The following is a 16,875-nucleotide window of genomic DNA, read 5'->3' on the forward strand; positions in this document are numbered from 1 at the left end:
CAAGCCACATTAATTCAATTACGATGCACGTAATGTCAGTTTTTATCCATAGATGTCTCTGTATTTCCTGTTGACTATAACCCCCATAATTCACTCGCTGATAACATTTTCTTCCTTCTTTTTATGTGACATCACATACAAAACGGATGAGATGACCTTGAGATTAGAAACCTGTTTTTGTGCCGTGAAATAGAAGTTTATATCGTCTTTCTAGCAAGACGAGGTGGCCGAGTGGTTAAGGCGTTGGACTGCTAATCCAATGGGCTCTGCCCGCGTGGGTTCGAATCCCATCCTCGTCGCAATGAATTTTTCATTTCATTCATATATTTGCTGATTCTATAGTCGTAGACAATTACATAATAATAGTCAGGTGTTTTATTTAACTCTTTGGAGTTATTACATATTTTAAGGTACTAAAATAGTATCTTTATTATTATTCTTCGAAGCTTTTTACTACTATTCTTTGTCAAACATAGCATAGTAGAACACGTTACGTACGGTTTCACGCCTTTCTGCGTCGAGACACAGTGTGATGACGTCATAACTTGAAACAAAGGAATTTTCTGCGCCTATTTTTTATTTTTGGCGGGCTTACTTTTGCACCTACAAGAATGAAATTTTGCACAAACATTAGTGTACCGATTAGTATTTACAGATCTTTTTTTTAGATCTCTGCGTTAATACAGGGGGTCAAGAGGAGAAAAGGTAAAGAAAAGGGATTTTTTCAAAAATCCCATTATTTACCGCCTGTGATACATGATGAAGACATGTGAATGCTACAGTTTGAAAGGCTGTCTGAAATTCAAAAGATAATGAGGTACAAAACATGACCCTAGGATAAATAGGGATATCTCAGGAAATTTTTACCTGAGATCCGGATCTTTTGTGGTAATCTGGGTCATTGTGGGACTCATTGGTAAATATCACCCCCTTACTATTCAAGATGGAAGCTTGAAATTTTGTTCACACATTCAGTACACCCCTTAGTATTCTTCAGTTGATTCTGAGATCTGTGCGTTAAAACAGGGGGGTCCAGTGGGTTCAAAACTTGAAAAAAAAAAAAATCTGAAAAATCCCGATTTCTGTCAAAATTGTCTGTCTCAGAGACACGATATGGAAATGCGAATGATGCCATTTGAAAGACTGTTCTATTTTGGAGATAATAGAGTACAAACCATAATCCTAGGTTAAATAGGGATGATGATGTAGCTGCTTGATTGAAAGTCTATAGTTTACCTTTAAAATCTTGTTACTATACCCTTCAGAGGACTTCATCATTTTGTCCTCTACCGCGTACATTGCAGACTTTTTTTTTTTAAAAAAATAAATCTTTTAATATATACTAAGATGTTTGTTTTTGTTGTTTTCCAATTTTTCTCACTGATTTTTTTCAAAATCAATAATAATAATAATAATAATAATAATAATAATAATAATAATAATAATAATAATAATAATAATATGTATAAATCATAGTAAAGGAGAGGTCTAGCGGATGTGGGTACGCACAATATGGCTGTCTTCGGATTAATTTTTATTTTATTTGCGAATAACGGATAAAACTGCAAATTCTCATGAAAAAACAAACATTGTTATAATCATTGCCCAAAGAATGTTCATTAATGACTTCATTTAATGCCTCAAGCAAACTAGAAATCGGAACTAGGTATTTTCCAATTGAATGAAAATACATTATTTACTCATTTCATTTTCTGCTAGACGTTTCAGAAGCAAGTTCTGGCATGCAGAATTGCCTTATTTTTTGTTTTGTGTCTGCATAATTATTTTAAGAAACACACACAAAAAAAAATGTTGGTAAAAAAATTGAAGATGGCTTTCAACATCTGGTCTCGTTAGTTCCTGTTGCTGCACCATCTGGTTCGTGAGTTTGAATGGAATTATTCTTACGTAATAAAATTTAAACGTGTTTGAATTTGGTTGCAATCCTAACTTTTTCCCAAGTTTCAGCTGAAAATTTTCCATTTTCGCACTTTTTCCTGCAAATACATGAAATGAAATGAAATCTTTATGTTTTACGTCCTATGGTTATGCCGGTTACGCTAAAGGAGACGGTGATGATGAAATATGAATGCAATGGTGGAATGAAGAAAGTGGGAGGAAATGGGAGAACCCCGAGAAAACCCACGAGCACGGTGTTTGTCCACCACAAAGTCCACACGGCGCGAGCTGGGATCGAACCAGGGACTCCAAGCACCGGAGGTGAGCGCTCTACCACTGAGCCACCGCGCCCCCTCCTGCAAATATAGTGCGTGTGTATGTGTAAAGTTGCACAAGATTGCGTATATCTTTTGAACCAAGAACGTTAAAGACTTCGAAGTAAATGTAAGCGTATTCTATGTAGATGTGTTCGAGACCATGACCAGTGTTGCAATTTGTGACGTTTTTGTGAAGTAACGAAAGAAAGTGCCGAAAGTGTAAAATAAAATAAATACAAAATAAAGAAAATCAATATTCAGTTTGCAGAGAAGTGATTTCCTTCAGGTGTTATGACAACAGTGTTGGCAGGGGCAGCGTTTCTGTTAAAAACACCCATTTTACGGATTTGCATTAAATAGTCTATTTACGTGTCAACTCTGCATCAACTTTGTCACATTTTCGTACAAAGTTGATGCGCATTGCACATGTACACGGAGATTCATCTACAGGAAATCAATTTTCTACAACTGAATATTAATTTTCTGTATTTTGTACATTTTTTTTTATTTTTATTTTACACTTTCGATACTTTCTTTCGTTACTACACAAAAACTTTACAAATTCTAACATTGGTCATGAACTCGAAAATATCTACATAGAACATGCTTACTTTCATATAGAACATGTAAGCATTTGTTTCAAGTCTCAAGCTTTTATAGTTCTTGGTTCAAAAGATCAAACTTTGGGTTGCGCAACTTTATGAACACACTGTATATAAAGCATTATATCTTGTCCACCTCTCTATACACTTTCTTTTCCCAAAATAACTTTATTCGTTGTCCTTATATCATCATACATATAAAAAAAAATCACGTGGGTTCACAGTAGTTGGTTTTACATGGATCCCCAGCGGAATATGTGTTCTAATCTGATGGAAGGAATTTGTTAGTTGTTAGCTTCAGGCGCTGGGATATATTTCTCTGTTTCCCAGCTACGTATATACCTGCAGGCTTTCTTTCTTTCTTTCTTTCTTTCTTTCTTGAGTTTTCTACCTCATCCCCGTGACATATGAATAATGATAATGGCGTAGGAAAAAACAGGGATTTGTGTGCTTCGAGGAAAGGAAGACAAATAGAGCGCCTGTCTTTTGCGGCGAGGCCCTCCGCTATTTGCTTTTAACATCTGAAAGATAAGGGAGATTTCCAATTGAGGGAATTTTAAATGGTAGCCTGCTTTCCTTCCCCTTCACAGGTTTGCGGTTGATAAGGAGCTAAAAGTAAGACCGATATCGGAAGACTATGCTTACCCAATCTCTTATGTTATCTTTTCTTTTCCTTTTAATGTGTTTATGTTTAAATTTGGACAATGTCGGGATCAAACTAGATTTTTTTTTCAAAATCTTGTTTCCTTGCTTTTTCAAACATGTGCTTTTTCCTTGAAGAAAGAACACTAATTTATGGCTATATCACAAAACAAACGGACATCGGTAGTTGTGATTCACAGTAATATCGTGATAAGATAACCCCAAGTTATAAGAATAAAATATCCCCTTAGAAGTGGCGTAGCGTGGCTTCCTACTTAAGAGAACCTAAAGTAAGTTTCCCTAGAGCAGTAAACACAAAGAAAACACAGCGAGCTTGAAATATTTATTGCCTCAGATACAGCACAGTTGAGGCTGAGTTGCGACATGGGCGACTATTTCTCGTGACAGAGGGCCTTGTGAATCTGGTGCGGCAAGCACTCTGGAGAGCAGTCGATTTACGATAACTGAGCTCAATAGCCAGTCCCCATTGATTTCTTGAATCCCACAGTATGACAAATGTCAGAATTCTGGTTCTAAATATGTTGTATAATAGTGTCATATGCGCTGTATATGTGGCAATAAGTGTTTCAAGGTCATTATTCCATTTACTCCAAGAAATAGGTGCTTCCAAAGCTTCTATGCATGCAACACGCCTTCCTAGTAGATTGCTTATATATACCGATAGATAAAGACAAAATTTAGGCATACTAGTACAATACCTATATATATAGTACTCTAGCTCTAACTCTTCTGCTGGTCTAGTGTCTAGCACATGTGCCTTTAGCGAACGTGGTCTGGATTCGATTCCCGGCGGAACAGTGTTAAAATTTGAATGCATTACAGTGGTTCGGATGCCATCTTAACCCCTCAGTGCCCACTTAACTTCAGTGATAGAGACATTCCCTTCTTCACATGCATCCGACATCATAACGTCGTACTGACTTTTGCAGTGCAAAATTTGAAATACCATTACTTCTAACTTATTTAAGTCGGATTCGGGTTAGAGTTTTTTTTTTTTTTTTTTTTTTTTTTGAATGTTTTGGGATTGTGAATTATGAGTTAAGGCTACAAAATTTAAATATGCTTTCCGTCCGTACGGTCAAGCGGTGAGTTAAACCCCGCTGAGAGTTTAACTTTATGTCCATACCTCGTATAAACCCGTTGCTGAAAAGGGATGCTAAATTTCACTCTAACCAATCCATCCAATTGTTTCTTCACCTGTGGTATGCGTACCACTGGTGGTACGCGAGCTACTTTTCAGTAACAGGGCACTGTGAGCTTATTGGCTCATGCCACACGCCAATTGGGGTGACGAGGACTATAATTTGTTATTATACAAAATAAACAATAGAAAACAGATGTAAAAACGTAAAATTAGTAGCGAAAACCTCACGAGATGTTTTTCCGACAACGAACTGACGAGGGAAGGGCGTGATGTCACTCAGAGATAATTGCACCAAATTTGGTGTAGGAGTAGGTAATAGGAATTCAAAATAACGTGTGGAAGCATTCGTTTCGCAGGCGTTCGGAATCAGAAATAATGGGTCCTACAGTTCTGGAGAAGTATGGCCTATCAATCAGAAATTGATGAGACGGAGCCTTTGCTCTATGTTGCGGCCAACACAGAATAAGTTAAATAAAGTAGAATGAAAACGTAAAAGATGAGCTTAACAGAAAATGCTCTAATGCCCTCCCTCAGTCCCACCAGGCGAATACCGGGATGTAAATCTATCAACTGCCCTTACCATTACCCACCTTATCTCTTGTCCATTGGGTATACATCACTAGTTAGCCTAATGAAATGATATTAAGAATATATATACACACAGAAATAAATCGATGTCGAAGACGAAGCTCGAATCTGGGACTTGTACTTTCTTAACTGGTCAATCGAACGTTGAAGCTTATTCCCGGCTGGTGCACCATAATTTTCGGTATCCACCCACCGTTATCAGGCAAACTGACGAGTCACATGAATAAACACGTGACAGCCATTGGGTCTAGAATGCTGCTGGTACGGCAGAGCGACTCGGCATGTTAGTCACGTGTTCGTCGCTAGTCTGGAGTAGTTCCACCGGTCGCTAGTAGATGGCGTTGGAGTAGGCTGAGGCCCACGAAGGGCTTTTAACTAGTACGTTGTCTTCTTTTAAAGGTAAGACACATACTCTTATCAGTGACACACCTTGATCTTAACAGTGTTGCATATAGGTCTACTACTTACAATGTAAGGAAAAGAGACAAAACATTTATGGAATAGTCATGATACGTATACCCCACTGCATATACCCCATAACGCAGTGGTTCTCAACCTAATTCCTATCACGATCCCCATTTTATCACATCCTCTTGTCAGTGACCCCTTATAATTTTTGGTTTATACTAATAAGCTTTTGTGGGATTTTTAATATACTTATTGCGGAGATATCACAATACCCATCTATTTCTATAGTAGTAAAATCCATTTCTTGTTTATAATGGATACAGTAAGTTCCCTAAAAGCGAATGGATTAAAACGAAATTTGGACGTTTCATTCACCTTTCGTTAATCTTCGCGACTCCCATGAATCCCTCTCGCGACCCCCAGGTTGAGATACTCTGCCATAGCGTTTTGCTTCCTATACTTATTATATGTAGATTCCTTAACTATCACCGTCTGTAAGGAAAGATTAATTTGAGTGCCCCAACCAGGGAAGCATCCATCCATTCACCTACCGTGGCTCCCTCTTCAGTCACTCTGCCGGGTTGTTATTTTACTTTGCTATATTTTTCTTTTGCCATTCCACTGTCGCTGTCTGTGTTTTTGTTTCTTCCACTTTCTCTTGCGCTTTCCATGTGGATTTCATTATCGCGTGAAGAAATACATACATGTCAGTGTTGCCAAGGCTTTGATGACTTTATTTCCGCACTCACTCGTGGGGAAAGGGGAGTTGTGTCAACGAACATTAAGTTCCAGACGGACCAATTGATGTAATCGTTTTTTAATTATATCTAACAACGATATAGTACACATAATGTCGCGTGTTGACATGAATAAATATTATGCGGGTATTATGTGAACGAATCTTAATATCACAGAACCATACATTATTATTATATTTGTGTGTTTATATGTTAAATGGTTCAGACAATGATGTTACCTAAAAAACATTGGGGCGGAGGAACTTGGACCAAAAGTGTTTCTAATCTAACTTAGGACTATCTTTTTCGGATAATGAGGCCTATTCCATTCCGGTTATATTTAGAATTGTCAATTGTTCCATTAAATGTCATCTAAACAAACTTGATTTTGTCCTAGAATGTCCCATGTTCCGATTTGATCGATCAGAGAGAAAAAAAAATGCATAAATTCTCAGTGATAACTAAATTCTTTTCAGCTTCAGAACAAAGTAGATGTACAGAAAGAGAAATGTATTGCTCCGCGGCTCACACGTGCTTCGTCAGTGAGAGACGTGAACAGCAAGATCGTCTGCTTATTGTCGTCGCATCAGGCCCGTAGCCAGGGAGGGGCTAGAGGGAAGCACTGCCCCCTCTAAATATTTTTACCCCTTCTAAAAATTACACTGAAGAGAATTTTCAAACTGACTTAAAACCAGTCAAATTCTTGCAATTATGTTTACCAAACTAAATTCAACTTTGTGAATTCTCCTCATTTCTGTGTAAAATTACGTTTCTTGTTAGATGCAGCAAATATCTTTCATTGCCTTTACCCACTTCAAGAATTTCAAACCGTACCCTATTCTTGCAACCATGACAAGCATCCAAGGATACCAGATGCACTTCCAAACAACAGTATCATAGTCCACAACATTAGTTGTGAATATGAATAAACTGTAATGTCTCGCTTATTTTGGAAGGTGGAAAATAGAGTCCAAACGTGAAAAATTAAATACTTCGATTTTGTATTGATATAATCTAAAGTTGCTGTAATATAGTTTTACAGCAATTACAGTATATAATTTTGTTCTAATGTTTAAAACATAAATACTTCAATTTTAATTAATGTGAAACTAAGTACCTCGCAAAGAGCTTGTATTAAGCACACAAAAATGAAACAAAAAATTACGTTCGGTTATACATATATAATAATATTCTCCTTTAAGTTTTTTCTATTAATGAATGCTCACGTGATCTAGCATCGAATAAGGGATCCTTGCACTAGAGGTGAGCACTCCATTGCTGAACCACTGAATCCTTTAATACTATTTTGTGTTTCACTGCACTCTTTGCGTCTTATTCAGGAGGCGAAAACCCAAGACAAATAGTGTATTATGGAAAGTTGGAGGATGCTAGAGCAACCATCATAGCGGAATCAAAGCTTCGTATCGTATGCTGTAATAAACATAACTGTTGACCTTTTGACATTCAAAGGAAACGTAACGTAATTGATGATAATGTACAGTTAAAAGAAAGGTTAAAAGGGAGGATTTGACCCCTGTTATCAGCCAGTAGACAAGACAAGAGTAAGAGTGAAGCAATATTGCCAGATCAACCACGATACAATAAGAAAACATCGATGCAAAGAAAGTTTTAAGAATAAGTTGTCACATATATATTTATTTACAATATTTAACCAATTTCCAGGAACAACCAAGACGCCAATTTAAATTGAAGTAATCCAATGGCATGCGATGGTTCTCAAACCTTCTACAGGAGTCGAATTTCTAGTGTTCAATAATAATAATAATAATAATAATACAGTATTACTTCCAAACTTAGCAATAAAATAAAACAAAGTTCAATAGCAACTTTTTTTTTTTTTTTTTTTTAAAAAAAAGATAGTTTGAAAACGACAATCGGCGAAGACTAAATGAAGGCTTTCACGGCAATTCTAAGTTCTTTCCACATAGTATTTCCATAAGATACAATTTCCATATGATTTGCGAAATCTGAAGAAAACTTGAGGAATGATTGTGAAAAATGTGAGATCGAAATGAATGTTAGAAATACAAAAACCAATGGTGATTGTAACGAAGCGATCGGTATTAAATATAGAAGTAGGAGGGGAGAAAATAGAACAGGTAATAAGTAGTTTTCGATATCTGAGTAGTATTGTTAGTGATAATATGAAGGTGAACGTAAAATAAAAGCAAGGATAGGAATGGCGAAAGAAGCCTTTCGGAGGAAGAAAAGACGATTTTGTGTTACCTTGAATAAAGAGTTGAGAAAAAGGTTTATGAAATGCTTCATGTGGAGTATTGTACTATGTGTAGTAGAAACATGAGCATTACGCAAAAATGGTAAAAAAGACTGGAAGCTTTCAAAATGTGGGTGTGGAGAATAATGGAGAGATTTGTTTGGGTCGAGCGAGAAACGAATAAGATGGTGTTCGAAATGGTGGGGGAGGAAAGGACAATTTTATATATTATTAAGAAGAGGAAGAGAAACTGGTTGGGACATTGGTTAAGAAGGAACTGTATCATGAGGGATGTACTAGGGGGTATGGTGACAGGAAAGAGGGAGAGGGCGAAAGAGACTACAATTAATGGATGATATTAAAACAGAAAACTCGTGCGTGAAGACGAAGAGGTTGGCTGAAGACTGTGGACCATGGAAGCTTCTTAGTTGCGGCAAGTGACCTGCCAATAAGGGCAGAATACCTATGATGATCATAAATGGGTTTCTTTACTTTCTTTCCTTTTTGGGTTGAGTTCCATTATGTGTAAAACTATTTACAACATTATTTCTCCCACTCAATCGTAATGTATTTAGAATTCCTTCCATGCGGTGATATGAACGAAGATACTATACTTATAAGCGGATATCAGCTTCATCTTCCTGTTTATTAGCACTAAATCTCTATTAGGTACATTCAACTATTAATTGAAATTCACTACTAGTGGGTGTTTTATGGGGCACGTGCTAGAGGTTGACGACCACCCATAAGCTATGCAGACTCCCTCCTCTACAGTTATTGCAGAAATTCATTGTATGATTTCATTCATTAAATCAACAAAAGATAAATAAATTCTTACCATATTATTAGTGTGTAACGAAAAAAAAAATGTCCAAACATGAGACACATATCAATGGATAAGTCTTATTATGCTGAACAAAATCAAGAAGATCTAATATGTTTGTAAATCTAAAAAATCGATGCTTCGAAAAGATCACTCTCCCTTTTCTGAGGTGAAATTCCCATCGAAGTAAACCATCCTCAACCTTCTCAGTATGACACTGGGATGCTGATAGTAGGTGTTATTGTTAATTAGGTAAAACACAAAGTCATCACTAGGGCTAGGATTTTGGGTAGAAAAGAAAGTACTGAAATTGATAAGTGGAAAAATTAAAAAAAAAAAAAGTTTTTAGTAGAATGAATACTATCTTAATAATTATATACTATATCGCAAACACAATTTATGTTTTCGTACCAAATTTTGTACGTCTAGATATTTGATGACTTGAAAAATATCTTTTTAATTGGACATCGAGAAGTGTGAAATAAAAAAGAATTTAATTTTATAACATTCATAATCTCAATTCGGATATTCGGAATCTCCTGCTACAATATGTAACATATAAACAACTAGAAGAAGTGTCCGTTTCTTCAAAAGGAAACAAAGGTTTAACGAATACCACATTTATATGTTCACGTAACTGGCTATTCATGAAAAATACTTCTTGCATTATCGGGAAACTTCTGCTGAGCCAAGTGATTGAAGAAATAAAAAGAATAAATGCCATTTTAATTTCTCTAAACGTAAGGAATTCCGAGACGTAAACATGGTAATGGAACCACTTCATCCCATTATGTTCCCTTTATCGCCAGTCATAGATTCCATGTTGCTTCTGGAGAAATTTTCTGTGCTGGATCCCTTCCCAACTTTCTGTGAGCTCCACCTTCCCCAACAGTCGTGAACACTGTTGCCAGTTGCGTTTTTTTTTAATGGAAAAATAACCAAGTATTAAGAGTAATAAGTACCAAAAAGTTATATGGTTAAAAATAACTTTGTTTCTTTGATTTATTTTCCATTATTTTAAATTTTAACAGTTAAAGAACGTATGTTGTGTGGGAAAGTATCGCTGCCGAAGATGACCGTAAGTATGACCACACACCACAGGCAGTTCGGCGGGAATTTCAAACTTGAAAAAACAACTGAAAGAAAACTTCAGAAAAACTGTTTTTACGAGCTCTCAGACATTAATCATGGTTGTCCACCTTATGAACAGCCTTGTTCCTTAGTAATATGTCATATATTTAAAAAAGAAAAGCTGATACACATTTTTAATTTAAAAAATGTCAATACTAAAATTCACGTCTTAATTTGCAGATACCTTTGTTAATTGCTATTTATGACCCAATATGATACCAAAATATTTCATACGATAAAATGAATGTGCAGTACACTGGGGATTGAACACAGACCAAATCATCATCCGAAATCAACTCTTAGGCTATGGCATGAGAATGCGTTTTCGATGCGTTACTCCACGCAGCGAACGCGACTTAGGTGTTTCAGTTGGTTTCTTGTGAGAAGACATGACGGTCTTGCTAAAATCCCCTTGGCCTGGTAACACGTCTTTCTTTTTTCCCGCTTCCTTTAGACATCTTTTACTGATTCTGAAGCAGCAGACGGTCTATTGTTAGGAAACGCACCAATTACGCTCGAGCCGAAGTACTCTGCGCGCTTTTATTGGTTTTGCGTTTGCTGTGCATTATGATTAGAGCCTTTCTGTTTCAACTGTGCCCTTTGTGGCGTTGCAGTCGATACGTGATTTCCCATACTTCCCTCGAAAGAGGAGGGATAAGTTGCTGCGACCGACATCATTCAACTGTTGGATGCGGAAGCATTGCAACAATGAATTATTTCACGGACTTCGCTGTGCTCTATCTTGTTAGCCATTCTAAGTAGCCTACCATCTTCACTCGTCAAGACCAAACGACTAAATGACAAATTGGCAACACAGCTGAGGTCATGCACTTCTTTTCCCTAAGCAAATATAGGGGTTCCTCCGTCAGAGGATGACAGAGGTGGGGCCGAAGTATAGTTCGCATATTTTCCGAGGGCACAAGTGGAATAGACAGGCTCAACGCGTTGCGAACGCATCAGAAAACCGAGTATTAAGTGCATGTTGGAGAACGGTAGATAACAACAGGATAAGCAAAAACTCTGGTTTTGACGAAGGTCGTGTTATAATATCTCAACAAGGTACTAAATCGCCCTTGAGAGCTTCTGGTAACACTGTTGCAGTTGGTGCTTGATGTGTCAGGTTCCTGAGAAAACCTACGATATGTCATTGCAATAGTATTTTGTTCCCATTCTGCAATGAAAAAAAAAGGGAAAAGAAAAAGAAAGATAAATTTGCAGTGTCAGTAGTTGATTTTTTTTTCGTGTATCCTCACCTGTTATTCTTCCCACGAAGATGTTCTTATACAGTCATGTGATTACCTCTCTTCTTTCCTCTTGTTTTCACAGCATCAAAAACAACTGAGGGAAAAAGTATGAATCATTCTTCCGGCAAAACAGATCCTTGGCGCCACAGCTAATTCAAAACAGAAATATCTGTTCAAAAAAATACATTGTAATCTTGGATCAAAACCCTTTTACTTTCTCTCTCTCTTTATGGACAGTTGGGATGACAAAACACCGCGGATAATGATAGAACTCTAGAACGCAAGATAAAATAATTTCTTCGCTGTGATGTATCTGTTTCTCGGCCATAGGCTAGTGTTAACATTCTTGTTTCGACATCGGCAGGTTCGCGTTGCTTTCTACAGAAACTAATGAATACAAAATGACTTATTTCCTTTTTGTTTGATTGAAGTGGATAGTAAGTGTCTGAAACTCGCCAACCAAGTTCTTCACTAGCAGCACGATAGCGAGAAACGGAGTGATCACACGGAGTCGTGAAGCTTGACCTAGATATACCAATTTTAGCATTCAATAGAATGCGAGGATATGTCCAGTCGTCAACTCCCACTCATGAAATTTTGTCAGTGTTATCTCTAGCGCTATACGAAGAACATCTCCTGAGGGTACAGTGTTGTCAGATTGCCGCTAAGTTTCGTTTGATTTTTGTCGTTTGATATTTTATTACTATTATTATTGTTACATTTAATTCGAATAATTGATAATTTTCGTGTTCAAGTTCTTTAAGTGCTGTCTTTATGTCGCCCATTCGCCATGTTTTCTAAGTTTGGCAACATTGCTTAGTGCACTTGTGTTGTTTCTCGTTTTCTTAATTGTGCATTCGGAAGGTAGCTCCACGAATCATGCCGAATTCTTCCGATGCATCACACGTGATACAAAGCAGTTCCATGATTGGGGTAGAGATCAAGTTTCACGAGTTCTCGCGGTCACTATTGTGGTATCCAAATTAGGGATGGCCACATTTTTTCGAAAAATGAATTTTTCAAAAACGAGATATGAAGAACGAAATTTTTTTCGAAAAACGAAAATCAAAGTTTTTCGAAAAACAAAAAAACGAAAAATTTCTCGAAAAACGATTTTTTTTAAAAAACGAAAAACAAAAAAATTCGAAAAACGAAAAATTTTTCGGAAAACGAAAAACGAAAAATTTTCGAAAAACAAAAAAGAATTTTTTTCGAGAAACGAAAAACGAAAAGTTTTTCGAAATCGGAAAAGGAAAACTGCCAAGAAACGGAAAACGGATAACTTCCGTAAAACAAACAGAATTCATTTCATTTGTTAGAACTTCAAAACTACAGTATACTATGCGTACGTATAGCAAGTCTTATAGAACGGCTATGTTCATCTGACTGTCTATCCATCCGTTCGTCTGTCGGCTGGCATCAGAGCAAGAGCGGTAAGAAATATCGAGAAGCATACATAGTTTTGCAACACGAATAGATTCATCTAATCCATTTGCCTTTTATTTAATTGAGAAGTGGTAGAGAATCCAAATTCGAATAATTCATTATACGAATGTTCGAATAATGGATTTTTTGAATATTCTTTTTTCGAATAATGGATAGTATTTGGGTATTAGAATAACATAATAGCATAGCATAATCCTAATGACGGGTATTAGAATAACAACAGAAAAAATATTCAAAAGACAATTTGAATAATGGCTATTCGAATAATCATTCAAAGAACTTTAACAGCTCTACAGGAAACGATAGGCTGGCCAATTGCCAGCGTTGGGTCTACGTTGTAATTAGCCACTTTGCCGACCATTTGCCAACCAAGTCAATCAATCCCCAATACAGTACCGACCATTAGCCAACATCGGGCCTACCAAATGTGCTGCTGGGGTTTGTCCTATTGTTGTCTACGAGATGAGAAATGCTTTTTCAAATTCGAGACGACACGAGAAACACTACAATTTTTGTCTCGTTTATGAGACGAGATGAGACGAGAAATTTCTCGAGTCTAGTGCGCAACACTAGTTCACGCCAAGCCTTAGTTCTGAAACAGTTTTAGTGTTACATGATTCACAGTACCAGTGGCGTATTTAAGGCGGGGTGCCTTCCGGGCTTAAGCCCCATCATCTTACTATAGTAAAGTAAATTAAATATCTTGCAGAATTTTCACATTTCCAGGCAAAGCTCCCCCGAAAGTTAACAAAGTCCTCCCGAAACAAAATCGTAAATACGCCACTGCATAGTACAAAAATTATAAATTTATAAAATGATAGTACGAACACAATATGTAAATGCCGTTTATCAACATTGATTGATACTAAAGTCATTATACAATAGACTTCAATAATAAATATAGGTTTAATGTTATTGTATCACACCCTTCGTGGGCCTCTCGTGACGCGACAGGATTCTGATAATTTAGGATAAAATTAAGAAGAAAATCAAGGCATAAATTTACAAAAAGGAATAGAGAAAAATCTTTTCATGAATCGAGATATAGACAAGAAAGAATTCTTAAGAGAATCGAAAAAATGAAATCTTTGAGTTTTTCGTCCCATGGTTATGCCTGTTAGGCTAAAGTAGCCGGTGATAATGAGTAATGAATGAAAATGATGGAATGAAGAAAGTGGGAGGAAACGGGAGAACCCCGAGGAAACCCACGCACACGGTGTTTGTCCATCACAAAGTTCACTTGGCAGGGGCTGGGATCGAACCCGGAACCCCAAGCAGCAGAGGTGAACGCTCTACCACTGAGCCACCGCCACCCCTTAAGATTGATTGATTGATTTTTTAGTTTAGCGTCCCGTTCAGCAGCGAGGCTATATGAGACGTGGACCTACTGATTAACGTGGAATCCGAACCACATGAGCTCCCCGCCCCTTAAGAGAATCGAGACGAGACGAGTACACCTTAGTCAGTTCTATGACGAACGCGGTTGTCCATTTTTCCTCTCAAATATGTGATCACAACTTCGTATTTATCAATTAGCTATTACTGAGTTAGTAGTACGCGAAACTGAGTCAGTTCTACAACAAACACGAGTGTCCATTTTTCAAAAATGTGGGTCCAGAACTTGCTTGCTTTAAAAAAAATCTATATTTTCCTAAGCACTAATTCTATAAGCATTTTTTTTACACTGAAAACTGCGTTTCTTCCATGGAAGACGACATTATGTTCGGAAGATTTCGGACGGACAATCCCGGTGTATTAGAATTATTTCGCATTCGCATTTTTACATCAGTTCTTACAATTCACAGACCGGAGCCAGTGGAGGCATTGCTGAACATTTACGTACGTGAAGAGAAATTCGCATTCTCATTCCTTTCCAGTAGAGACGTCCTTTTAAGTATGTTTCTATTTTTGAAAAGTGAGAAAGGATCTATCTAAAGCCACGTTTCCACTTTACATGAATCTTGTAGCTGTCATAAAAAAGACCTTGCTACCCGATCTTTCTATCTACTGTTTAGATTTTACAATTTGTTGTAAGCAAGATAGGTATCACCACCCATGCAGCACTGTAGTCTAGTGGACAAACAATTTACCTCCTCATTAAAAACGTGTATTTTGGCGCATTCCCCCTCCCTGTCATAAAGAAACCGTTGTCTCGGAAGCGGCGAAACTGGTTTTTCCTTTATGTCAGTTGGAGGGCGATAGCAGGTAGCAAGCAAGACGTTCCAGAAAGTTGGACACTGTTCGACTCCTTGCAAGATGGAAAAAATGTTTTATGACCCTCTCAAGACTGTGTATACACGGTGAAATATGGCAGGGTTTCATTTTTTTTTATGACAGCTACAAGTTCTTTTAACGTGGCAACCCATCTTAATATTTATTTATTAGCTTTCGGCATTATCTCACCATATCCACGTTTGTTTTTATTGTTCTTGCTTTTAAAAAAATGTCAAAATAAATAAAGGAAAATCGGTGTTTTTCCTTTAAAAAGAGCACATATTTCATTCTTCCTTAAAAGAAACCGTCGTTGCTATAGGAACAGTCTTTTTTTATTATTTCTTTTTAATAATGAACCCGTCTTGCCGCCGCCAATGATCAAACTGGCGAAAAGAGGAGGATTCGACTGTTCATTCTTTGTCTATGTTATACAATAGGATATACCTCTCCCTCTCTCTCTCTCTCTGTCTTTTTCATTTAATCTAGATAAAACCTTGCACTCCTATCTTCTCCTTTGTTAACGTTTATTTTCCTTTCTATTCTTTCCCCCCCCTAAAAGTGTAGTAACTTTTCTAAGATCAATTTACAATTTTTTTTCCCCACTGGTTAGACTTTTGTATTCTCCTCACTTGCTACTTTTTCATATAGTTTGTGAAAACAGTGTTGCCAACAAAATCTCAGAGCATGATTATGTTTTTGGAGATTTACATTTCTATATTTCTTTTTAAATCTTGAATTACCTTTTAAATCTAAGAAGTAAGCCTCAATAGGGACACCATAGGCTGGAGTTTGGAGCGTTGGACTCTTGTGAATGTGGTCCCGGGTTCGATTTCCAGTCGGTCCAACCAGCGTCGCGAGACAAACTGGGGTGTCAATTGAATGAAAGGACGTGACGGCCAAGTCTAGGAAGCTTCTGACTGTTCTTCTGCTGGCTGGACGTACTTCAGTCACTTGCTAACAGATGGCGTTGTAGCGGCTTAGGCCCACAAAGGGTTATTATCTCATATAGTTTGGTTTAATAATTGTTTTCAAAATTCTTTCGTAAAATGTATAAATGTCGATGCACTACAATTATAACGTCAGAAATTTCGCATAGAAATTTCCGGTCTATAAAAAACGTATGCAAAGGTTCTTCGTCTATTTAATAACTTTTTGTAGCTACTACCTGTTTCGCGTTCTATACTTCTAATAGTCTTGTCTTCATAAAAAGAGCTTAGTTAAGAGCTCTAAAGATGATTTCACATTTCATAAAATTGGAGAGGTAAATTTCCCTTCAAAAGGGAAAATTTCCTTGGATTGGCAACATTGCACGACAAGTTTCTTTCTTTCTGTTTTCTATCTTTAAATTTAAGATTTTACGTTTCGTTAAAGTTCCAGGAAATGAAAGAGGGTGATGGAGAATATTGATTGAAAAACTTTGTAA

General features: G+C 37.0%; 1 protein-coding gene and 1 non-coding gene across 3 annotated transcripts in view; both read left to right on the plus strand.

Moving 5' to 3' along the window:
* LOC145694375 (matrix metalloproteinase-2-like) overlaps positions 1–16,875 on the plus strand; it is a 429,459-nt gene that overhangs the window by 192,066 nt on the left and 220,518 nt on the right. The window lies entirely within an intron of this gene.
* TRNAS-GCU (transfer RNA serine (anticodon GCU)) lies at positions 218–299 on the plus strand. The gene has a single exon. It is a non-coding gene; the product is annotated as a tRNA-Ser (tRNA).

The sequence above is a fragment of the Thermobia domestica genome, chromosome 9 (assembly GCF_964235325.1).
Source record: "Thermobia domestica chromosome 9, izTheDome1.hap1.1, whole genome shotgun sequence".
NCBI classification, from domain to species: domain Eukaryota; kingdom Metazoa; phylum Arthropoda; class Insecta; order Zygentoma; family Lepismatidae; genus Thermobia; species Thermobia domestica.